Here is a 26404-nt window from a genome sequence, read left to right as displayed (position 1 = left end):
TCTATTTTCTCAATCTCTTCATTCATTGCTTCTATCCAAATTTCATTTTCTAAAGCAACTTTAATAGATCTAAGCTCAAATTCACTAAGAAAACACATACCTTTGAGTTTTTTCCTTGTTAGTATTCCTTCTATCTATCCTTTAATTATTTTATTAGGTGTATGATGTCTCCAAACATATTTAGCAAATCTTGGATCTTTCTTTCTTGATTATGAGCTTGATTTACTTGGTTCTCCAAGATTTTCATCCTTTTGCTCATGCTCCTCTAGCTGATCTGACTATAACTCAGGTGCCCTTACCTCTAACTTAGGTTGTACTACCAATGAGTTGTTAGGTACACTTATTTTTTGATTGGCTTCAACTTTCTAAGGTAAAGTTTCAAGTTCCTCTTCCTAATAGACAAACTTTCTGTAATCTTCAGGCTCTTTGCCACTTTGTTCTTCACTTCTTTTTGCAAACTCATCAATCTTTACATGGACACTTTCTATGATTTTGTGAGTAGTAAGATTTAAACATTTGTATGCCTTGCTTCTATTAGAGTACCTGAGGAATATCTCTTCATCACTTTTTGCATCAAGATTTCCTTTTCTTACATATTTTAAGATATAAGATTTTCTTCCAAATACCATGAGATAACAAGCATTGGATTTGTAGCCATAACAGAATTCATAAGGTGTTTTGTTTGTACCTTTCTTCAATTAAACTTAGTTTAGTGTATGAACTACCATGCCGATTGCTTCTCTCTAGTATTTTGGTTCAACATTCTTCTCTATCATTAGAATTCTTGCACATTCCATGATGGATTTGTTTCTTCTTTTTTGCTATTCCATTTTGTTTTAGAGTTCTATGTGTTGATAGATGTCTTTTGATTCCTCTTTCATTGCAAAACTCATTGAATTCATTTGAGATGAATTTTCCTCCTCTATCCAATCTCAAAAATTTTAAATTCTTCCTTGTTTCTTTCTCAAATCTAAAAAAATACCATTTGAACTTTTGAAAAGCATCAGACTTATCTTTTAAAAACATTGTAGTCATCATCCTAGAATAATCATCAACAAATAGAATGAAATAAATATCTCCACAGTAGCTTTCCATACCTATTGGCCCACAAAGATCTATGTGATCTAGTTCCAAAACTTCTTTATAATTATAGAACTTACTTTTGAAACTTCTTTTACTCATTTTTCCAATTTTTCATTGTTTGCACATGCCCATCTCAGGTTTAATTTGATAAAGTATGCTCTTACTCTTTCTTATTTCATATGGTGATTAGGTAATCAAAGTTAACATGACACATTATTTTATACCATAGCCAAATTTCTTCTATTTGAGCTAGCAAGAATGTGATTTTAGTGAGATATAGGTGAATTTTTTTTCCTTTTGTCTGATTGCCAGCTCCAATGAGTTTTCCTTTTCCATCCAATAGTTTAGCTTTTCTATTCACGAATTAAAATTTGTATCCTATATTGTTCAACTATGCTACACTGAGTAGATTATATCTTAATCCTTCAACCCAATAGGCATTCTCACATTTGATTCCATCAATTAATGGTATGATTCCTTTTCCTTTTACATAACATGGTTCATTGTTTCCAAATCTAACACTTCCACAATCATAGTGCTCCAAATGTTCAAATTTAGTTTTGTCACTATCCATGTGCTGAGAACAACCACTATTTATGATCCATGTATCATTTTTTCTATCATGAGAGAAAAGTGCCATCTTTTCATTTTTTCTCATAATTAAATTCATCTTTAACAACAATTTAAACTACTTCATCTTCATCATTATCACTATTAAAATATTTTACAATGTTTGTAGTCCTTGTAGCTTTTGAAGTCTTTCTTGCCTTTGAACTTGTTGAACCTTTTCTCATCTTTATCTTCCTTGTTTGGACATCTAGAAGCAATATGACCAACTTCTTCACATGAGAAACAAATCAATGTAATTTTATCTATGAATTTTTCTTTCCCTTTTGCTGCTCTTTTTTCTAGAAGATCTTCAATGACTTCAAGATCTTCATCTGATTCATTTTCTTCTTTACTATTAACTTATTTTCTTTTTGAGTTCCCCCCTTTTCTACCAAGGGATAGTTTGGCTTTAAATGTAGATTCAAAATTGCTAGAAGTAGGAGCATAATCATCAAACTTATCCAACTCAAAAGCAATTAATCTTCCCACAAGAGTATCTATGGTTAAATCATTTTCTAGATTGCATCTCATCTCTTGAATAGCCAAAACTATAATTTCATAAACAAGAAGAAAATATCTTAGTACCTTGTTGATTATTGTATCATCATCAATTTTACCTCTTACAACTTTTGTGGACTTACACTTCGTTTGATCCTTTCACCATATTGGGTAATGTTCACACCTTCTTTCATTTTGAATAGATCAAACTTACCTGTTAAACTTTCTGCCTTGGATCATTGTACATTTTGTCACCTCCAAAGACTTTTTGCAACTTTTCCCACATGTTAAATGCATTAGGGCAATCTTTGACTTCATCAAATTTATAATAGTTCAAAGAGGACACAATATCAATCATCATAATATTGTGATCCTGTGCACCTTTTATTTACTCCATAGCCATAGGTTTGGGTGGTAACACATATTTGTTCTCCAAGTAGAACACACCAACATCACTAATGCTTAATATATGCAGTTTCATCAACTCCTGCCATGATGAAAAGTTTTCTCTATTAAGATTAGGGATCTTCCTTTTTTAAGACATCTTGATCCTTAGCTTAGGTCCTTAAAACCTTTTCCTGTAAGAACGAAATTCTTTGATGCCAATTGTTCAAAATATAAGAGAGTAATTGAGAAGGGAGCGATGAATCTATTACCACAAAACAAGTCCTTGTTCCTTATATGTCAATACAAACTTCTGTTGATCATGCAATACTAAATAGCTCAGTTAACATTATAATTTTACTGCCACTAGATTAACAAAGCAATCTTAAGATTTATTAATTTGTTATAACCTTAAATAACTTAGTTGTAGAAACACAAAGGATAAGAAAATTACACAAGCACAGATGACACCAAGATTTAATGTAGAAAGCCAATTTGGGAAAAACCACCTTGCAACTAGTTATAATGATATTCACTCTTTTGAAGTGAGCCATGTTAGGACCCAACCTTGTTAAAGGTTACAAAACATACTGTTAAGTATGACCCTGTTAGAGGATTTAAATCATCTTGTTAGAAGTGTCCTGCTCGAGGTCTTCAAACACTTACTCTTGAAATTTCACCTTGTTAGAGGATTTACAAAATGACTCTTAAATCAACTTTGTTAAGATATTTCTTTACTACTACAATGGTTAGAAAGTAACAATAATTTTGACCTAATTTATGAAGCAACTTTGTTTGCAAATTTAGATCTCTATTGTCACTTGACCTCTGGGTTCTTATTGATCATATGTTATTTGTAGCTTATCTTTTATACTTTCCTTCTCTACCTTCACTCACATATCCATATTTTATTCCATATTCCACTTGTACTATCCTCACAACTTGACCTTTCTTATATATCATAAGGTAGATTGAGTCATCTTGAATACCCTTCCAAATAATTAATAAACATCCAAATAGTCATCCTCGATCAATTAAATATTTAATAAATATATACTACTATCACTTGGTCAATAGTAAGGTTGATCATTTAGTTGACACTGCAAATCCTTTGATTCCTGACCACTCGATCAATACTGCAAGCAAGAATACTTTTATTAACCAACTACTTGGTTAATACTGGAAAGTCTTCTTTACCCAACTACTTGGTTAATATTAAGATAAAAAAGGTTATTATTACAAAATATACATTAATTTTTTAATACTGACATTTGTGTAAACATCAATCACAATATACAATTTATGAATTGTTTCCAACAATGTTAGTATGCTTCTTGAGTGGTAACTCTAGACTTATTTCTCACACTGCTTCTTCTGGCCCACTGTCACACATTTTTCCAAACAGATATTTGATCATCAATGAAAACACTCAATACTTCTCTTACCCTCCTACTAATGATGTATGTGAGGTCAATATACTTTAGCCACATATAGAGTTCACTAAGCCGAATGTTGAGCCCCAACTAAATGCTGAAAATGAGAAGATATAACCAAGCTAGTCTTAGAAAAACATGTTAGCAGATACCATTCATTAAATAAAATAATTGGAGAAAAGAATGTGGAGTCATGAAAATAAATAAGTTAAGAGATAACACATTCTTGATTTATGAGTTTGATCCTAGAACCGAAAATGATGCACATGAAAATGAAGACTAGATCAATGCGATGAATGAAGAGATAGATCTGATGGAGAAGAATTACACATGGATGTTGGTATCAAATGTTAACATTATGGTCAAGTTTGTTTATTAGTGACTCACACTTAGTCAATTGGTTAGTAGCTACCAAGACTATCTTATAGTCTATAGTTGTTACTGAGTTGTATAATTGCTACCAAGTTCTAAAATTAGTATTTACCAAGTTGATAAGTGACAGTGCAAACTAAGCTTCATAGTATTAACTGAGTTGCATAGTATCAACCATGGTCTCTAGTGTTAACCAATTTTTCAATGTTGGTGATGTAAATCTAGTGTTGACTAAGCCAAGGAGTGTCAACCAAGTGATTCAATATATACTGAGCTCATAGTGTTAGTGTTGATTGAGCCATGTAGTGTCAACCAAGTGATTTAGTTTTATATGTTGAGTTTCACAGTGTTCACTAAGTCACTAGTGTTGACCAAGTTTAGACTAATTGGAAATGATTAGTATGAGCTAAGCTTCTATGTCTACTAAGTGTATGGAAATGTTGAGTGTTGACAATGGTTGCTCAGCATCAAAACCTCACTAAGTTTGTCTTCAGAACTCAAGTGTTAGTAGTTGAGCTGACTTTGTGTATTTTGGTGAAACTTGTATTGTAGTTGGCTTTGTTGAATTATATTTTGGATTGATATAGATTTAATGTATTGTATCACATCCAAAGATGAGAATAAAAATAAAAAATAAAGTACAAGAATAGAATTGTGAATTAAAAAGGCTACAAGTAGTATGAGGAGCAACAAAGATTTAACTATCACAACAAGGTGATTGTTACACTTCAAAGGAATCTCAACCAGAAAATTAGAGTTGCAGATCAAAGATTAGCTACTAGTTCATCCTAATAGGTGGAACATTTAAATTCTTTAACAAGGTAGAGTTAACAGTATTTTAGAAATCTCTTTACTGAGTGCATACTTCATTGTATGTTTTGTAAATCCTTTCATGTGGTGGACCTAGCAGTCCTTATTGCTCCTAATAGGGAAGATAATTAGAAATGATCAATTGGAAGCCTTAATAGGTTAACTTTATATTGCGATACTAAAGCTTGTGGGTATCATCCACACCCCATTTTTACTTTCTATTTAGAAGGCTTATAGGTCACCATATCTTGTGTTAATATTTTATAAATGTTTTATTACTTTCAGTCTTTTATGCATGTAATTAGATCATAATATATATGAAGGATTAATTGGTGAGATAAGATTAAGTCTTATTGGTTCCTGATTCACCCCTCGCCTCTTAGTGATGCAAAGCCTCACCTTGGAAAACTCAGGAGGAAAATAGTCACTCAACTAAGTTGCTTCAAGGGGCAAATACACCCTCCAGGACCAAACTAAAACCAAACTCAACACTTGACTAACTGGTTCTTTGCATACATATTTACAATGAGAACTTATGACATGAACTTCATGGATGATTAAAAACTCCTACAGACTGTTAAAAAATTGATTTTTTTCAATACCCAATGAAAATTGGAATGTGACATGAACTTTCTTGACCTCTTGTCGCAACATTTTTCTGCACCAAACTTAATGAAATTTGACCCGAATTTCTGCAATGTATTTGCAATACATATTCAGGAAAATAAGACCTAAAATCAACTCAACCATAGACTGATCAGCTAATAAAATTCAATAATCTTTAAATCTACACCATCTTTTCATGCGTAGATTTTTTTTTATAAAAAACTTGAGCACAAACCTGACCACCAATTCTGAGATGTTCAAGACACTCACAACTTTTGCATATTCCAAATATAAAACAACTTTTCCCTTTGTCACATAACAACTATGTGATTTCAAAAATTTGATGAATACATGAATATATTCACCATGAACATGAAATTCCTTTTCGTGCAGACATGGGCTGAATTGATAAAAAAAAAAAAAAAAATGAAAAATAAAAATGTATAATACATGGCTCTATTTTGATCCCAGGAAATAGATCACAAAGAGTCTAATAGACTACCATCCACTGATGTGACTCTCAAAACATTAAATATTTACATTCAAATATTTTGAAAAAAATGTGTTTCCTATAACAATTTCAAAACAACAAATTAAAATTCGATCCCAAAACTTAACTGATACTTTGCTATTCTAAAACACAAGCATCACTAAAATCTTGGAACTTCTGAATATTTTTCTAACCAAGGAAACAAAGAGAACCACACATCCAAATTGCAAAACTCAAAAATAAAAAAAAACTAAGAAAAACTTTCTATTACATTCTTCTTAATCTCTCTTGTTACATAAAAACTAGCTTTTCTAAAACATCTTTCCTCTTTATCTATTAGGAAAATGAAACATCCACATACCCAAGAATAGGGAGCCATTTTTCAAATTATGAATATTCCCAAAATTGCTGCCAACTCCCTATCACTGTCCAGCACTTGATTTGCTTAATTATTTAAACACTCAAAAACTCTGACTAAAACTGAAAACTAACATAATTGAAAAAAAAAACATACGTTGTCCTAAGTGGCTATGATTGGAGAGCTTATAAGAATGCTATTCCATTTATGCCACCACACTATAGGATATTATTACAAACATTAAACTTGAAAACATAACATTAAATTTTTGCATAACTTCCTGTCACAGTTTTAATCCTATTAGTTCCTGTAGCAGAAACTATCAAGTCTGCCACTGCAACACTTAGTAACCTAGCCTATCCTATATTTCAAAAAATTGGTATCAAAGCTTAGTGGTTCTCAAAGAAGAAGTTTAACAATTTGAGTAGAGATCAAAGGCAATGGAGGTATATAAGCTAGATAAGGCTATTGATAATAAAAAAATGGATTTAGAATTGGCTATTTGGCAACTAAAGAAAGAAAAAGAGAAACTTTCTTAATCATTGAAAAGAAGAAAAGATCTTGCAATACAAGTAAATGACAATCTCTACACTGAAAAAATAATTGAAGACATCTATCCAGAAAGAAATTCAGATGAAGCAATCAAAGATCTATTAGAAAAGAATTCCAATCTTCAAGAAGAAATCTAGTTAGTAAGATTATGTGAAGTCATGGAAGAAAAATAAAAAGCCAAAGAAGAGATGGAAGGAAAGAACAATGAAATTTAAAATCTATCACTTCAGCAAAAAGACTTCATTGATTAGCTTGCTAATGAAAATGAAGAAATCGTGATTCTAAGATTAGAGAATGAGATATTGCGAAATGATCTAAATGCTGAAAGATAAGCCAATGAGAGGATGATGAAATCTCAATCAGACATGAATTAGTTGCATGAGAAAAGTCAATATAGATAAAAAGGAAAAGTAGGAATAAGATACACAGAAGAAGGTGAATCATCCAAGCAAGGAGCTCAAAAGAATCAAAGGCCTACTTGCAATCATTTTGGTAAGTTAGGTCACACATTGAACAAATATTACAAGTGAATGCAAAGAGAAACCTAATTTTTTTAAAGGTAAATGTCACAAGTGCAAGAAGCATGGACAAAAATCTTTTGAATGCAAAACCAAGATATTAAACCCAACATAATAGATTGTGAAAGCTATATTTAGTTAGGATTACAACACATGGTGTAAATGTCACTACTATGGAGAATTTGGGCACATTGGAGAAAATTGTGTGAAACATGACATGAGGGAAAGAGACACCACTAGAAGATGTTTTATTCATACAAAAATTAAACATCTTGCCAAGAACTATATGAACACTAGAAGGATTAAAGATGAAAAGAAAGCCAAAGGTGACAATATCAAAAAGTAGATGAGACAACAATGGATTCCAAAATATTCTAAGGATGAAAGTTTGAGTCTTGAAGTAAATGCCACTCAAGAATTGGGTGACTCAAGAATTTAAACTTGATCTCCCATAGGAATGGCTGGAACTAAGACTCTGAAGCAAGTATCTTACATCATTTCTAGCAAGCTAGAAGGAAAGATCCATATCAACATTTAAGATGCAAAGGGATCATCGAGTTATTGTAGAAAATCAAGACCTTACCAAGTTAGGTTGGGTTGTAAGAACTTGCCAAGCAAGGTTGGGATACATTAAAAAATTGTGTAGACACTAAGATATGAATGACTCTATTGAGCATTAAGGTTGAATTGAGTGGAAGACAATCTATCACCAAATGAGTGATTGTACGAAGCATTTATGGAAATAAAAGAAGTGAAAATTGCTAAAAGGAAGGAAATTGAATTCATTTTTTTTACTGTGAATTTTCAAGAGCTATTTTCAAAGAGCAATTTTTATGCTTCCAAGCAATCTATGTATTTTTTGTTGAATATTTCTATGTATTCATAAACCCTACCAAGCATGGTGCCTTCTAGTAGAAAAAATAAGGATCCAAGATGTTTTTTTGTGGAATTGAATGGAAGGCACCAGAATTCAAGTTGAGTCTAAGAATTGTAGAAGTGCTTGACCCAACTGGAGCTCAATTGTAGATTCCACCTAAGGTATTACTTGTTAATGATATTCAGTCACATTTTTTCTATTCGATACAAGAAATTAGAACCCTAGAGATGGTTAAGACTCTAAAAAATTAATGTGTGAATGGTGCATTGAAACTCAAGCATCAACATTTGGAGACCAAGGGTTTAACACACATTCTACATATCCCCCAGGAATTTTAGATAAAATGGATAAGATTTATTCTCAATTGTGTGCACAATGGGTAGTTATGGTTGGAGTAACTTATTCAAATCTCAAAGAAAATTATTTATAGGATAACATGGCTCCCAATGTTGAACAAAGCAAAGAATATGAAAACCCTAAGTCAAGTAGAACTGGAAAGCAAAACTCTTATTGAGTGGGATGGAAGAGGAATGAAGATCAAAAATGTGACTAACATAGAGTTGAAATTTGGAAATTATGTGATAGCTCATAAGACTATAGCTCCACTCATCTTAACAATGTGTGATGTGAGGTAGTTGATTTGTCTCTCAAGGTAGTGAAGTACAACATGTCCTTCAACCTTGTTGAGATAATGTTGAATCAATTCAACAAGAACATGGAGAGCATAAAAAATTCAAAGAAAAATCCATGTAAGTTTGATTCACTCTTGACTTGTTTATTCTTATTTGTGGAAAAAAATTTCCCTTCTAAAGGTTCATTCGTATGGACGAAAGATGTACAAGTGTTATATCAGATTAATGAATATATAACAGAGATGGTTGAGAACTTTGTTAGTATCATGGACAATTATTTTGATTCATTCAAGGAAAAGATGAAAAATAGATATAGAATTCCAAAGAAACTTGTAGAAGATTACAAGGATGATGTTCTTTTATGGTAGACTGTGACAAAGTGTATATTCAAGTAGTCAAACCTAGAGTGGTGTGGGTTAAGCCTCTAAGTTAAGAGGTTAACATCAATGACACCAAAGATATCATTGAGGCACTATTGAATGAACATGTGGATCCCAAGGACACATATTTTGGTTCTTTTGATGAAGAAAAAGCTAGAATAGAACTTGAAATTAAGCTTCCTCAAGTAGTGAATAAAGGAAAGAAGAGGATAGAAAAATTGAGGCAAGCAAGTTCTACTCTCTTGTTGATAGAAGGAAAAGGAGATGATGTGGAAGAAGATGATGCAAAAGATGAAGCAAAAGAATCAAAATTTGAAGAGGAGTAACCTATAAGGAAGAAGGGTAAGGTTATCATTACCCAACCCACCAAGTCATCTACTATAGTATTCATAAGAAGAGCATCTATATCAAGAAATAAATTGAAATTAGGTGAGGAAGATGATGAGGAAATTATTTTCAAGAAACCTCCACCTACATTTCAAGAAAAAATATAGGAAATTAAAGGAGCTAGAATGGTAAACTTCAAATCTCTTAGATATGAGACCAAGAATGAAAATGAGAAGAAGAAAGTTGAAGACATGATAATGTCAAAATTAAGTAAATGGAAATACTCTCATGATCAACTTGTACAACAAATTCCCAATGAGCTTATGTAAGAAATCAAGCCAAGATGCACAAATGCTAAGAAAACTACAAAAGATATATCTGAATGGACTTTGAAGCAACTCATGCCAAGCCTCAATGATAAAGAGGTGAAAGAATCCATGAAGAAAAATGAAGAAAAGTTCATTTTAAAATTCAACACATGCATGATATTGGTAAATGACATTGAACATGTCGTGAAGAGAACTATAACTACATGGAATAATATTTACAAACTTCATCAATCGAATGATTTTGTTATTCATGTTAGTGACATAGATGATGAAGATGACAAGGAAGAAATGACAACAATGATGAAGAAGATATAGAAATAGATGATGTAAATCTAGATGATTAGGAGCAAGAATAGGAAGCTACAAAGAAGAATCTCCCTAAGATTTAGAGTATTGAGGAAACCAATCTAGAGAAGATTGCAGCAGTACTGATGGCCTCATTTCCTCACTCTTCAAGCAATGATTTAATGCCATCAAGCTTAGAAAAAGCTTTTTCTGATTTGGTTGTTGAAACCAATGCAACACCATGCACCCAACCAATTTATGCACTTGTTCAACTAAGTACCATATTGACTAAAGTGATCAATACTTCATCTAGCAAACAACAAATGCCAACATCATCAGATTTGGCTACACAAAAACAAGGTATTTCTACTATAAGTGCAATATCTAATTTTGTTTTTAGCCCTTCTATTTCTACTGTTGTTACAATTCCAAGTGTATAGATAACAGGTACAAAGTCAGTTGAGAACAAGTCTCAACTGAGTACTATAGTTTCAATTAAAGATAAGGGTAAACAAGAAGACATTGATATTGATAAGGATATAGTTATTTTGAATTGGGATATCTCTACTCTAAATTTTGATCAAATGAACATAATGGGTGAAATATTGCAAAAGAGAGCTAAGCAATAGAAGCTTAGAGAAGAGAAAAGTAGACAAAATCAAGTGCTTGAAGATGCAAAGAACATACTTTTAGATGCACTAAGTACTGAGGTTGATAGAACACAACCTATTTTGGTTCAATTAGTAGAAGTTGTCTAGAAATTCAATGAAGATTTGAATGGACAAGAAAAATTAATACAGAGGGTATAGAGGAAATTTGAGAACAAAGTATTGGAGCAAGTTGCACAAAAAATTGCAATAAATCAAATAGAATTGTCTACTATTCTTAGCTCATTAAAAACCTCTACAAATAATGTTACTTCATTATTTAAAAAGTTTTATGATACATCTATCTTCATTGAGGGAATCAAAGATAAGCTATCTAAGATAGATGAAGATTTGAAGGCAAGTGCAAACCAGTTGTCACTTGACTCGAGCTACAGTTCTACTCACTACTCAGAGATCAAATTTTTGAGTAATTTGTACACAAAATTATCAAGGAAAGAAACTAGGATTAGGGCCACACTTGTAGACATCCAAGGCATGATTCTCCTAAACACCTAAACATGGATACATTGTAGAAACACATTGCACATGCCAAATCTCTCATCCATTATAATAAATTCTCCACATGATGGAGTTATTAGTAGAAGTACAGATTGCAGTTCATGCAAGCAAGGTGTTATAGGAAAATTGGGACAAGACAATGACATTGATTTTAAAGGTACATTTTGACTTCTTGTCATATTTTGGCATGACCATGTAGCATAGACCTTTTTCATTTATGTCAAAAATGGGGAGAAGATGTGATATATAAAGGGGAGAAAATAGGATAGGAGATCTATGTATATAGTGATAAAAGTATATATATATATATATATATATATATATATATATATGGGGGAGAAACATCATATTATACATATACATGTATAGATAATCAAAAAACATTCCTTACAAAAGCAATTTTGAAAAATCTCAAAAATAGAGTATGCTACTGAGTTGAAGACACAGGATGGAGACTAAAAAATGTTTTGGACTTGAAATTTTGAGAATTTAGTTTTTTATTGGTAAGTATTTTTGTCACTAATGCTAAAGGGGGAGATTGTTGAATTATGGTCAAGTTTTTTTATTAGTGACTCACACTGAGTTAGTTGGTTAATAGCTAATGAGCTTATCTTGCAAGCTACAATTGTTACCAAGTTCTACAATTGCTACTAAGTTTCAGAATCAATATTTACCAAGTTGATAAGTGACAATACAAACTGAGCTTCATAGTATTAACCAAGTTGCACAGTATCAACCGTGGTCTCTAGTGTCTACCAAGTTTGTATTGTTAGTGATGTGGATCTAGTGTTGACTGAGCCAAAGAGTGTCAACCAAGTGATTCAATTTATAAAAATCTCATAGTGTTAGTGTTGATCAAGCCATGCAATGTCAACCAAGTGATTCAATTTATATGTCAAGTTTTGTAGTGTTCACCAAGTCACCAATGTTGACCAAGTTTAGATTACTTGAAAATGATTAGTATGTTGAGATTCTATGTCTATCGAGTGCATGAAAATGTCAAGTGTTGAAAATGGTTATCAAGCATTAGAACCTCATCGAGTTTGCCTTCAAAACCTAAGTGTCAATAGTTGAGCTGACTTTGTGTATTTCGATGAAACTTGTATTGTGGGTGACTTTGTTGAATTATATTTTGGATTGATATATATATATATATACACGCGCGCGCGCGCGTGTGTGTGTGTGTGTGTGTGTATTATATCACATCCAAAGATGAGAATAAGAATATAAAAGAAAGGATAAAAGAAAAAGTGTGAATTAAGAAGGCTACAAGTAGTATAAGGAGAAACAAAGATTTATCTATCATAACAAGGTGATCATTACACTTTGAAGGAATCTCAACTAGTAAAATAGAGTTGCAAATTAGAGATCAGCCACTGGTTCATCCTAACAAGTGGATCAGTTAAATCCTTTAACAAGGTTGACTTAACAATATTTTGAAAATCTCTTTACCAAGTGCATACTTCATCTTATGTTTTGTGAATCCTTTCACAAGGTGGACCTAGTAGTCCTTATTGCTCCTAATAGGGCAGATCATAATAAGTGATCAATTGTAATCCTTAATAGGTTAACTTTATATTGCAATACTAAAGCTTGTGGGTATCATCCCAACCCTAGTTTTACTTTCTATTTGAAAGGTTTCTAGGTCACCATATCTTGTGTCGATATGTTATGAATGTTTTATTACTTTAAGTTTTTCATGCATGCAATTAGATCATAATATATATGAAGGCTTAATTGGTGAAATGAGATTAAGTTTTATTGATTCCTGATTCACCTCTCCCCTCTCAATAACCTAGCCTATCCTATATTTCCAACATCAAGATCCAAAAAAAAGAATGGGATTTTAATATAATAGATTTTCAGGAGCAAGTTGAATAAGAAAGGACAATTTGTAAGAAACACAGCTAGACTTGTATGTAAAGGTTATGCTCAATAAGAAGAAATTGATTACGGTGAAATCTTTTCCCTTGTTGCAAGATTGGAAGGAGTGAAAAATCTACTCGCATATGCTTCATACAAAATATTTTGATTCTCCCAAATGGATGTCAAGTCTACATTTTGAAAGAAATTATGGAGGAAGTCTACATTGAACAACTTGAAGGATTTGAGGAGAAAGATAAGAGGAACATAGTATCTAAATTGCAAAAATCTGTTTTTATGGATTGAAGTAGGAAACCCAAGTATAGTATGAAAGTTTGCGTTTCTATTTGATCAAAATTGGATTTGTTAGAAGTACTGATAATAGTAACACATACTTGAAGAGTAAGCTAAAGACATGGTCTTTATAGAAGAAATATTTGTTGATGATATTATATTTGGAGGAAATGAATTGATGTGTAAGTCATTTAATGATCAAATGACTAAAGAATTTGAAATTTCTATGTTTGATGAGATAAAGTTCTTTATTAATTTATATGACCATCAAGTTAAAGGAGGAATATAAGTTACTTAGTCCGAATATGTTAAGGAGATATTGAAAACATTTGGCATGGATGATTCAAGACTAGTAGGCACTGTTGGAAATATATGTGATAGGCTAAGTTAGTGAGAGGGGAGGGGTGAATCAATAACCAATAAAACTTACTCTTTATTTATCAATTAATCCTTCATGTGAATCTAATCTAATTCCATGCATAAGAAACTGCAAGCATTAAAATATTCATAGCACTTTGATACACAATATGGTGACCCAGAATCCTTCCAAATAGAAAGTAAAACTAGGGTGGGGATGATACCCACAAGCTTTAGTACTGTAGTATAGAGTTGGCTTGTTAAGGCTTACAATGATCACTTCTGATGATCTACCCTATCAGGAGCAATAAGGACTACTAGGCCCACCTTGCAAAAGGATTTACAAACATACAACAAATTATCTACTTGATAAAGAGATTTACAAAAGACTGTTAAGTCTATCTTGTAAAAGGATTTAACTGATCCACCTATTAGGATGAAACAGTGGTTGATCTTTGATCTGCAACTTAGTTTGCTAAGTGAGATTCCTTTGAATGTAATGATCACCTTCTTGTGATAGATAAATATTTCCTGCTCCTTATACTATTGTAGCCTTTGTATTTCATACTTTTTCTCTTCTCTTCTAGTTATATTCCATACATATATCTTATTGGATGTGATACAATAAATTACATATATACCAATCCAATTTAAAAATGAACAAAGTCAGCTATAATACAAGTTTACACAAAAATACACAAAGTCAGCTATAATACAAGTTTACACAAAAATACACAAAGTCAGCTCAACTATAGGAACTTAGGTTCTGAAGACTATCTCAGTGAGGTTCTAATACTTGACATATAATGTCAATGCTTGAAATCATCATGCATTCAGTAGACATAGAAGCTTAGTCCATACTAATCAATTCCAATTAGTTTGAACTTGATCTACATTGGTGACTTGGTGAATACTGTGAAACTCGACATATAAATTGAATCACTTGATTAACATAGCATAGATTGGTCAATGCTATCACAATGAGCTTAGTTTAAAATGAATCACTTGGTTAACACTGAGTGGCTTGGTCAACACTAGGTTCACATCACTGCAACTATGAACTTGGTAAGCATTCCACAACTTAGTTTGCACTGAGGAACTCGGTAAACCTTATGAAGCTTGATTTACACTCCTGATCACCATTATGGTAGAAATTTCTTGGTGCAAACTAAATATTGCTCACTAAACTCAATAGAAACTATAGAGCTTAGTAAAGCATAAAATGCTTGGTTAACACTATTAATTGTACAATTTCTTGGTGCAAACTGAATATTGTTCACTAAACTCAGTAGCAATTATAGAAATTGGTAAATCTTGAAATGCTTGGTTAACACTATCTAAATAAGTGCATGTCACTAATAACAAACATGATTGTAATGTCAACGATCTCCCCCTTTAGCATTAGTGACAAAAACACTTATTAGTCAAAACTAAAAAGGTTTAAGAACACCTTGTATTCTCTATCTTGTGCTTACAACTTGATAGAGTATTCTATTTTTGAGATTTTTAAAAAATAATTTTTTAAGAGATGTTTCTCTAAATATCTATACATGTATAATATGATAATGCCCCCCCCCCCCTCTGGCCCACCCCCCCCCCCCACACACACACACACAATATACTTTACATCTTTTCACATCTTCTCATCTTCACATATGATATATACATTTCTCTCCCTTTATGTATACTACATCATATATTATATCTTCTCCCCTTTACAATATACATCTCCTCTCGCTTTTTGACATTAATGCCAAAGATGTATGTTATATACTATATAATAATTCCAAAATGTGACAAGAAATATAAATGTACCTTTAGAATCAGTCCCAATTTTCTTGCAACACCTTGCATGTGTTCAATTCAACTTGAACTTCTCCTAAAAGTTCTATCATGTGGTCTGTAACTGAGAAGTTGTTATCATGGATGAGGGTTTTAACATGTGCAATATATTTTTGCAATGCATCTATGGTTGGGAGAATCATGCCCTGTATATCTACCAGTGTAACTCTTATTCTAACTTCTTCTCTTAGCAATTCTACATGCATATTAGTTAAGAATATGATCTTTGTGTAGTGGGTATAACTTGGGTCAAGTTGCAACTATTGTGCAGTTGCCTTCAAATCTTCATCAATCTTAGAAAATTTATGTTTAATTTCTTTGGTGAAAATTGAAGTATTACAAAGTTTATCAAATAATGAAGTCACATTGTTGCAAGAGGTCTCCAATGAGCCTAGAATAGTAGACAAGTCTACTTGATGGATTGCAATCTTTTGAGCAATAAACTCCAAAACCTTATTCTCAAATTTCTTCTCTACTCTTTGTAATAACTTCTCTTGTCCATTCAAATCTTGGTTGAATTTTTGGACTACCTCTACTAACTGAGCCAAAATTGGTTAAGAAGTGTCAACCTCTATGTTGAGTGCTTCTAGAATGTTCTTTGAATCTTCAAGCACTTGAAATTCCTTTTTTCTTTCATCTCTAAGCCTCTACTACTTAGATTTATTCTAAGGAAGCTCTCCAAATATATGCATCTGATCAGGATTAAGATTAGAGATGTCCCAATTTGAAATAACAATCTCCTCATCAAGATTAATTTCTTCTTCCTTATCTTTTCCTTTACTCAAAAATTTTGAACTGAGTTGAGGCTTGGTCTCAAATTTCCTTGCACTTATTAATTGCATGCCCAAAATGGAAACAATAGTAGAAATAGTAGGACTGGTAGAAAAAAGAGAAACTTCATTTATTGAATAAATACCTTGTGTAACCAAAATTGATGGAGGAGGAAGTGCTAATTTCTCAATAGATGAAGTGCTTGTCACTTCTGTCAATGAAATACTGAGCTGAGTAGGTACTAAAATTTATTAAGTGCTTGTACTTGCAATGTTTGACACAATCAATTTTGTAGTAGCTTTCTTTGAGCATGATGTTTTCAATGATTTTCTTGGAGAATGAGGAGGTGAGGCTATGACCACTACTACAATCTTTTCTAGGCTAGTCTCCTCAATGTTCTAAACTTTAGGTAGGTCTTCCTATTCCTATTCCTCATTATCTATATTGTCATAATGTGTTACCTCTTCATCATTAGTTTCCTCTTTCTTGTCATGTTCACCATCATCTTCATCCTTGTCACTAACATGGACCAAAAAATCAATTTGTTTGTGAAGATTGAAAAGGTTCTTCCATGTGTTGGTGGCATTCCTTACCACATGTTCAATGCCATTCATCAATATAAGACAAGTGTTGAATCTCAAGGTAAGTTTTTCTTAATTATTCTTAATGGATTCTTTCACCACCTTGTCATTAGTTTCTTTTGTGTTTAATCATAAATATCTTTAGTAGTTTTCATAGCATGCTCCCATCTTGGCTTGATTTTCTCCATTAAATCATTTGGAATCTACTAAGAAAGCTAGCATAGAGAATATTTCCATTTACCCATCTAAGAAATTATCATATCTTCTACTTTCTTTTGCTCCTCTACAATTCTTATCTCATACCATAGCGATCTAAAGTTTGTTATGTAGGCTCTTGAATCTATTTCTTTCAACCTTTCTTGAAAGGTGGGAGGAGGCTATTTAAAGATCACATCTCCTCCTTTTATTTTCTACTAGTGGATGCCATTTTCTTGGTAGGGTTTTCAAAGACATAGAAATCTTCAATAGTAATTTTCTCAGATTGCTCAAATGCTCAAAAATTGCTTTGCACAAATAGCCTTGAAAATTTTGCGGTGACAAATGAATTTGATTTCACCCTTTTATCAAATTTGGCCTTCCAATCACCATAAATGCCTAGTATGATTGTATGCTCAAATGATAGATTGTCTTCCACTTCATTTGCATTGAATGCTTGGTATGAACATCCATGACTCAATTTCCATACAATAACCTTAGTAGCTCCTGACCTTGCTCAGTAGGGTCTTGCAGCCTGACCTTGCTTAGTAAGGTTTGCAACCCAACCTCACTTGGTAATGAAAGGAATCTTTTTGAATGCTTGGTGATCCCTTTGCATCTTGAATGCTGATATGAATCTTTCATTCTGCTGACTAGAATTGATGTGAGATGTCTTCTTCAGAATCTTAGTTCTAGTCCTTCTTGTAGGAGATCTAGTGGAAATGCTTGAGTCACCCAATTCTTGAGTGACATGTTCATTATTGCTTGGACTTTCATTATAAGAAGATTTTGGAATCCATTGCTATGTCATCTTTTTCTAAAGTTATCAACCTTGGCTTTCTTGTCATCTTCAATTCTTCTAGTATTCATATAGTTCTTGGAAAGATGACCAATTTTTGTACAAATGAAACCTCTTCTAGTAGTGCCTCTTTTCCTCATGTGATGCTTTCCACAATTCATTCAAATGTGTCCAAATTCTCCACAATAATGATATCTACATTGAGTGTTATAGTCCCAACCAAATATGGCTTTTACAATCTGTTCTACTGGGTTTAATATCTTAGTTTTGCATTATGAGGATTTATGCTCATGCTTCTCACATTTGTGACATTTTCCTTCAAACTTAGGTTTCTCATTGCATTCATTAACTTTATGACCATGCCAATTTCAATTGTAGCATTTTCCATTAAATTTAGCTTTCTCATTGCTGCAAAATTTGTTTGATGTATGACCTATCTTACCTCAGTGACTGCAAGTAGGTCTTTGATTCTTTTGAGCTCCTTTCTTGGATTATTCACCTTCTTCTATATATCTAATTCCTTCTTTTCCCTTTTGTTTGTATGAGGTTTTCTCATTTTGTTGATACATGTGTGCTTGAGATTTCATCATCCTCTCATTGATTTGCCTTTCAATTTTTAGATCATTTTGCAATCTTTCATTTTCTAATTTTAGGTTCATGATTTCTTCATTTGCATTGGTGAGCTAATCAATGAAGTCTACCTGCTGAAGGGATAGGTGCTGAATTTTATTTTTCTTTCCTTCTATCTCTTCTCTTATATTTTTTTTTCTCTTCCATGACTTCACACAATCTTACTCACTAAATTTCTTGTTCTCTTTTTAGCTTTCTTACTTCTTCTTGAAGTGTACCATTCTTTTCTAGTAGTTCTTCAATTGCTTCATCAACTTCATCTAAATTACTTTTTGAATGAATGTCTTTAATTCTTTCTTCAATGTAGAGTTGGTCATTCATCTAGATTACAAGATATTTTCTTCTTTTCATGGATTGAGAGATTTGTTCTTTTTCTTTCTTTAGTTGTCTAATAGCCAATTCTAAATCTAGCATTTCATTATCAATAGCCTTGCCAAGTTTGAATACCTCCATAGCCTCTAATCATTGCTCAAGCTATTAAAATTTTCTCTGAGAACCACAAATCTCTGATACCAATTGTTGGAAATATATATGATAGGCTAAGTTTCTAAGAGGGGCGGGGTGAATTAGTAACCAATAAGCTTACTCTTTATTTATCAATTAATCCTTCATGTGAATTCTGATCTAATTCCATGCATAAGAAACTAAAAGTATTAAAACATTCATAACACTTTGACACACAATATGGTGACCCAGAAACCTTCCAAATAAAAAGTAAAATTGGGGTGAGGATGATACCCACAAGCTTTAGTACTACAGTATAAATTTGGCTTGTTAAGGCTTATAATGATTACTTCTAATGATCTACCCTATTAGGAGAAATAAAGACTACTAGGTCTACCTTGCAAAAGGATTTACAAACATACAATAGAGTATGCACTCAGTAAAGAAATTTACAAAAGACTGTTAAGTATACCTTGTAAAAGGATTTAACTAATCCACCTATTAGGATGAAATAGTGGTTGATATCTGATCTACAACTTGGTTTTCTAGGTGAGATTCCTTTGAACGTAGTGATCACCTTTCTATGATAGATAAATCTTTGGTGCTCCTTATACTATTGTAGCCTTTTTATTTTGCACTATGGCTCCTCTCTTCTAGTTACAATCCATATATATATCTTATTGAATGTGATATAATACATTACATATATACCAATCTAATTTACAAATCATCAAAGTTGGCTACAATACAAGTTTACAAAAAAATACAAAAAGTTGGCTCAACTATAGGAACTCAGGTTCTTACAACTACCTTGGTAAGGTTTTGATACTCGACATCCACTATCAATGCTTGATATCATCATGCATTTAGTAGACATAGAAGCTCAACCCATACTAATCAATTCTAAGTAGTCCAAACTCGATCTATACTAGTGATTCAATAAATACTGTGAAACTCAACATATAAACTAAATCACTTAATTCACACTGCATAGCCCAGTCAATGCTATCAAAATGAGCTTGATATAAACTAAATCACTTTGTTAACATTGAGTGGCTTGGTCAACACTTAATTCACATCACTATAACTATGAACTTGGTAATCACTACACAACTCAGTTTGCACTGAGGAACTTAGTAAACCTTATCAAGTTTGATTTATATTGCTAATCACCATTATGGTAGAAACTACTCGATGCAAACTAAACACTATTCCTTGAACTCAGTAGCAATTGTAGAAGTTGATAAAGCTTGAAATGTTTAGTTACATTATTAATTGTACAATAAGCTCAATAGATACTATCTATCTAAATAAGTGCATTTCACTAATAAAAAATATGATTGTAATGTCAAAAAATACTCCTATGGTTAGTAGTTGTAAATTTTCTAAGGAAGACAACTCGACAAAAGTCAATGAGACACTATACAGATCTATGATTACAAAGTTGCAATATGTAGTTTATAGTAGACCTGATATTGAACATTTGGTTGGAATAGTAACAAGATTTTTAGAAAATCCTAAGGAAACATATATGATTATAGTGAAATAATCTTTAGATGTCTAAAGGAAGTGAAGATTATGGTCTATGGTACAAGAAAGATGTACATTTTTAGTTAAGAGTTTATACTGATACTAACTAGGAAGTAAACATTGATGATAGAAAGAGTACCAATGGATGAGCTTTATTTTAGGAGAAATATTGGTAACATGGATAAGTAAGAAGCATCAATGTACCTCATAGTTAACTACTAAAGCTGCTACAATAAATTGGTCAAAAATTATATGGATCAAATAACTATTAGAAGGTATGCAAGAGAAAGTCAGAGAACCTATAACTATGTATTTTGACAATACTAGTGCTATTAACATATAAAAGAATCTAATGACACATACAAAAAAAGCACACATTTATCAGGTATCGCTACTTGAAAGAGTAAGTTCAATAAAAGTAATTCATATTAGAGTATGTGAATTCTAAAGAGAAGATAGAAGATATATTTACTAAGCCATTTCCTAAGGATTATTTTGAGTTTCTAAAAGGTAAATTAGGGGTCCTTCTTCTATCACATCTTTACTAAGTGAAGATGCAGGATTGCATAAATTCATGGATGATTAGAATATCTTTATGGAGTTGATGTAGGAGTTCAATCTTTATTAACCATCCTAGAGTTATGATAATGATTGTGATTTTGAAGATGTAATCAACACATGCAAGGTATAACTACAAGGGTTTATAAGCTTCTAATTAAATCATATAGTTGTCTTTTGCATTGTAGTCAAAGGGGGAGATAATTCATATGAAAGATGTTACATATGTGAGTGATGTAGAGAATGAGGAATGAGCAAAAGGGGGAAATGTCTAATATGAAACATATTGTACAAAGGAAAAGAGTACTAAATGAAAGAATCATAATGAGTACATAAAGGGGAGTGAATTAGTGACAAAGAAAATGGGGGAATAGTGAGTGTGAAAAAGTTGATGAATAGTGAATGAATTGTTTCCTAAAAAGGAGTGTATGAAGTTACAAGTTGGAGATTGAGAAGAGAACCTAGTGTAGAGAACTTGATGAAGTCTGAGTTGAAGATCTTGGTATTGGATGGTTATGTTTCATAATATGATAATGTGTTTTTATCAATTCCAAAGGAGGAGATTGTTAGCCCCAACCAATAATGATAAAGATAGGGGAGATAATGTAAGTGATAGAGTCATATCAGTTGTTATGTTGTCATTGATGTCAAGCCTAAAATGGTGAGACATTATGCTAATTTAGCATAGTGCAAAATCATTTGAAGGATGTAGTGTTGATTGATGAAGAGGATTTGAAATGATAGTTATGAAGAAGAAAGTATTGTATGTGAATTTAATTGGGCACTTGATGAGTTAGAATTTGGTAGTATAATATTGGTTTTACTACTTTACATGATTTTTTTATGAGTTGAGATCATGTATAGGCAAGTTATGTTTTTTGGTAAAGTAGGAAATAAGTAATGAAGTGAAAAGACAAAGAAATAGTGAGTTGCATTGAGCTAGATAGTGAGGTTAGTGAATGAACGAATAATGGTAATTGAACACATGTTAAGGAAGTGAAGCATGGATAGTACTAAACAAGAAAGAATAGTGTTAATTGAGCTTTTTATTGATGGAGAAAGTGTAGTGTTAACCAAGAAAGGAAAATAAGAAGAGTTTCTAGAAGATTCAATCAAAAGATGGCATTTGATGAAAATATGAATTGATTGAGAAGTTTTGAAGATAAGAATGAAGTTTTTTATGAGATATACAACTAGAGAAATGAAAATAAAATTTGATGAAGGAGATTTAACAATTTTAAATGGAGCTCAAAGTTCAAGGAGAAATCATGATAACTGAGTGTCTAGATTCAATAAATTTGAGTTGGATGAAGATCAAACAAGTGTGATTAAGTGACAAAAATTTAAAACATATGATGAAACAAAAATAAATTTTCTATTTAAGGGATGAAGATGTTCATTTTCATTGATCAAATTGATGTTGCAACTCATAACCAAAGGGTCATCGAGTAGAGAACATTGTGAAATTTAGCAAAGAAAGTGAGAAGTATGTGTATGTGAGTAGAATAACTAGAAGGAAGAAAGAGGAAGAAAATAGGATAAAGAATGAGATGGATGGAGATCTAGAAAAAAAAAGGAAGTTGCGTTATTCTCAAATCATTTCACTATTACTCTCAAAACATTACAAAAAAAATTCTCTTAACTTAGTGGACTTAACAATCGTATTTATAAATCCTTAAGGTGATATTTTGTTGTCCTAAATTTTGACATCACAAATTTGAGGCAACCCTATGCAATTTTCTCATGGATTGATAGGTGCATCCTCTATTTCACAATGCATTGATGATGCATCATGAAAACAATTCATTATCTTTGAATTGTTGTTTGTGTAGTATTGTCTATGTTATTTTGAAGGTTTTCTATCAAGATTGTCCCCAATTATTTATTGGTAAGAGTTTTCCTTCTTGCACTAAAAGCACTCAATTTTTGGTGAACTTTCATGTCTTTTTTTTTTCTTTGTGTTGTAAATAGTTTTTGGTTTTGTTTTTTCCTTAGGTGAATAGACCTTGGAATTCTACTTGATTTGAGCTAAGTTATCCAAACCAGAGTTGTCTAGCTCAAGTTAAGGGAAAAAGTGAGTTTTTTTTAGGTCAACTACATATTTTATTAAAAACCTCATAAAAGTGGGATTTTTATTGGTAATTACACAACATAAATATATATTTAATATTTAAAGTGGACTTCATTGTCTATTTTAAAATTTCAACTCATTCTGAGTTGATTTAACAATAACTTTTTTATGTTTTATGAAAATAGCCTATTTCTAGACTATTTTTCATGTTACTTTATTAAAAACTATAGTTAGATATTAAATACCATTACATGAGACAACTTAAGTGTGTGGAGTGTAATTTTTATTTCAGATTTCATATATTCATATGCAAAAACACTTCATAAAAATCCACCCCAATAAATTTTATGTCCCAACATCATTAAAAATGTGATTTTTAAATGCAATTACATATGTTATTCATGTATTTAAAGCTCAATTTTAATAAACAAATGCATATGTAGTTTTAATCACCATTTAAAGTGGGTTTTTGAACTACTTTTGCATGTCATTTTGATATGTAAATGTTAATAAAAAATGACTTCATTACTCATATTAAGCTTAAGTGGGGATTTTGGACCCATATATATATGTTTTTATTTAAAAAAACAAATTGTTCTTTGTTAAGTCTAAAGAAAGAGTGGTGATTTTCAAGGCAACTACATATGTTCCAAACTTGTGTAAATGCTTATATGAAATGCCTTTTGAATTATAAATTATGCCTAAAGAAAAAGTGGCAACTTTCTATCATATTGAAATTTTCTATCATATTGCATACGTTTAACATATATGCTTCTGTCCTCAAAAAATGCTTTTAGGACTTAGTGGTGATTTTTGAAGTAAATGCATATTTTTTAAACATTTGCATTTTGCAAGAAACACCCCATTTTGGGCATGATTTCTTATGCAAGAGTATCCTGCCTGTAAGAGCAATCTTGCATCACCCAAGAAAATTTTATTTTCAGTCTTTTCAATTTTAACAAGGACTAGTAGATAGGGTGGTTACTATTTATGGGAACTTGCTATTTTTAGTAAGTTTCTTGTATGCACTTGGAATGTTCTCATTTTCTACATGAAGGTTCATTTTGGAATTATAAGCCTACTATACAAATCTCAACTCTCCAACTTAAGTATCAGAGAAGTTATTGTGAATTTTTAGTAGAAAAATCTCTAGTCTCACTATTGGAAGCCTTAGAGTGCCTAGATGAGGTCTAAAAACCCAACATAAGGGTGCTTGCATAGTTTTGAGCCTGTAGATAAGAAGTTGGCATTTCTAAAAAGTTGTTATAATATCCAGTCAAAGAAATGATTTGAGAGTTATGGCCTTCCGAAGTTGGGCTACTGAAATTTCTAAAATAATTTGTCAAAGATGTATTTAGCTTACTCTATGTGTATTGTTAGGGTTTGTTAGTGCTAGGTATTAAGTTTGAGCATCTAGAACCTTCCCAGGTGACATAAAATTTCCTATTCAAGAAAGGCCCGAACATTGTCTAGGACAACTCTGGGTGGTAGTTCATAGCTTAATTGTGTAGAGTACTATAATGAAGGTGCCCGTGTGAGTTAGCATATTGTACTTGTGAATTTTGTAATTTCACATATGTAGTGCAATTAAGAAGTCCATTTTTTTTCTTGTATTTTCTATTGTTTGTTTGTTTCTGTTATGAGTTTATGGTTTTAAGGGGAGCACCCTTCATCAATTTCAAAACTCCTTGCATCCAAAGGCATTTTTTTCATTGAATGTCTTCAAGAAATGTTCCAAGCTAAGGGTTTGAATTCCAATCTTGTTCTTCATCATTTTGCAAGCCAATCTATGCCCTAGGAATTATTTTTATATGTCTTTGCATTTGGAGTTTCTAGGTCAAAGTTCGTTCCACTTTTTGGGCATTACATTTCTCTAACCATATCCACATGTCAAAATTTGAACCTTGTGTGAATTTAAAAATCTATATAAAGACTTGCCTTTCTCATTCTTGGTGGAGTTGAGGTAAGATTTTCTTGGTTTTTCTAAGGAATTTGTATACATTTTTCCTTAAAGTTCTTGCAAATCTTTGTCATTTCCATTTTCAAATTTGCATCTATTTTTTTGTGTATATAAAGTTTCTCCCTTTATCTTCTATCTTCTTCTCCAAGTTGCATACGCAAGATCTCCTCTTTCTTGCATATGTAGATAGGTGTAAAGTCTGGCACTTAAAAGAAATACAAGTTCATTTTCCCTCACATGCAAATGCAAGTTAAATCCACATCATTATACATTTTGTGTACTTCCAAATGACTGCCCTATGGTTGAAGTTTCTCCTACGTGCCTACCAAATAGAGTTTCACATTTTTCACTTTCTAAAATAGGAGATGCTTAATGTGTTATTCATTTTTCTCCTTGCTCACTTGATTCCAAGCTTTCTAGTCTCATATTTTAGTTCACTAAAAAAAATGTATTTTGGCTATTTGACTCATCTTTTAGCCATTCCAAACTTGACCCATTTGTTCATCTTCCATCCTTAATCATTACATTTGTTTCCCTGTCTATACCTTTTCCAAAACCTTGTTATGGATCCTTCAAATGAATATGTTCTAAAAATTTGGATTTCATGTGACAATTGTGTAGGCATACCATTTTTCAATTTCAAGAGGATCAATTCTAGCAACGGGAAAAGACAAAAAGAAAATGAAGTATCAAGACAATCAATATCATAATTCCATTCCACTATCACTATTAACTTTATACTATGATGAAGTCATTGGAAATAATTATTTAATTATATGTTGTCATTAATGTTACAAAAA

Source organism: Cupressus sempervirens, chromosome 3 (assembly GCF_028749045.1).
Source record: "Cupressus sempervirens isolate cs-2001-9-10 chromosome 3, ASM2874904v1, whole genome shotgun sequence".
In the NCBI taxonomy this organism is placed as follows: Eukaryota; Viridiplantae; Streptophyta; class Pinopsida; order Cupressales; family Cupressaceae; genus Cupressus; species Cupressus sempervirens.
This window is presented reverse-complemented; position numbering follows the sequence as displayed.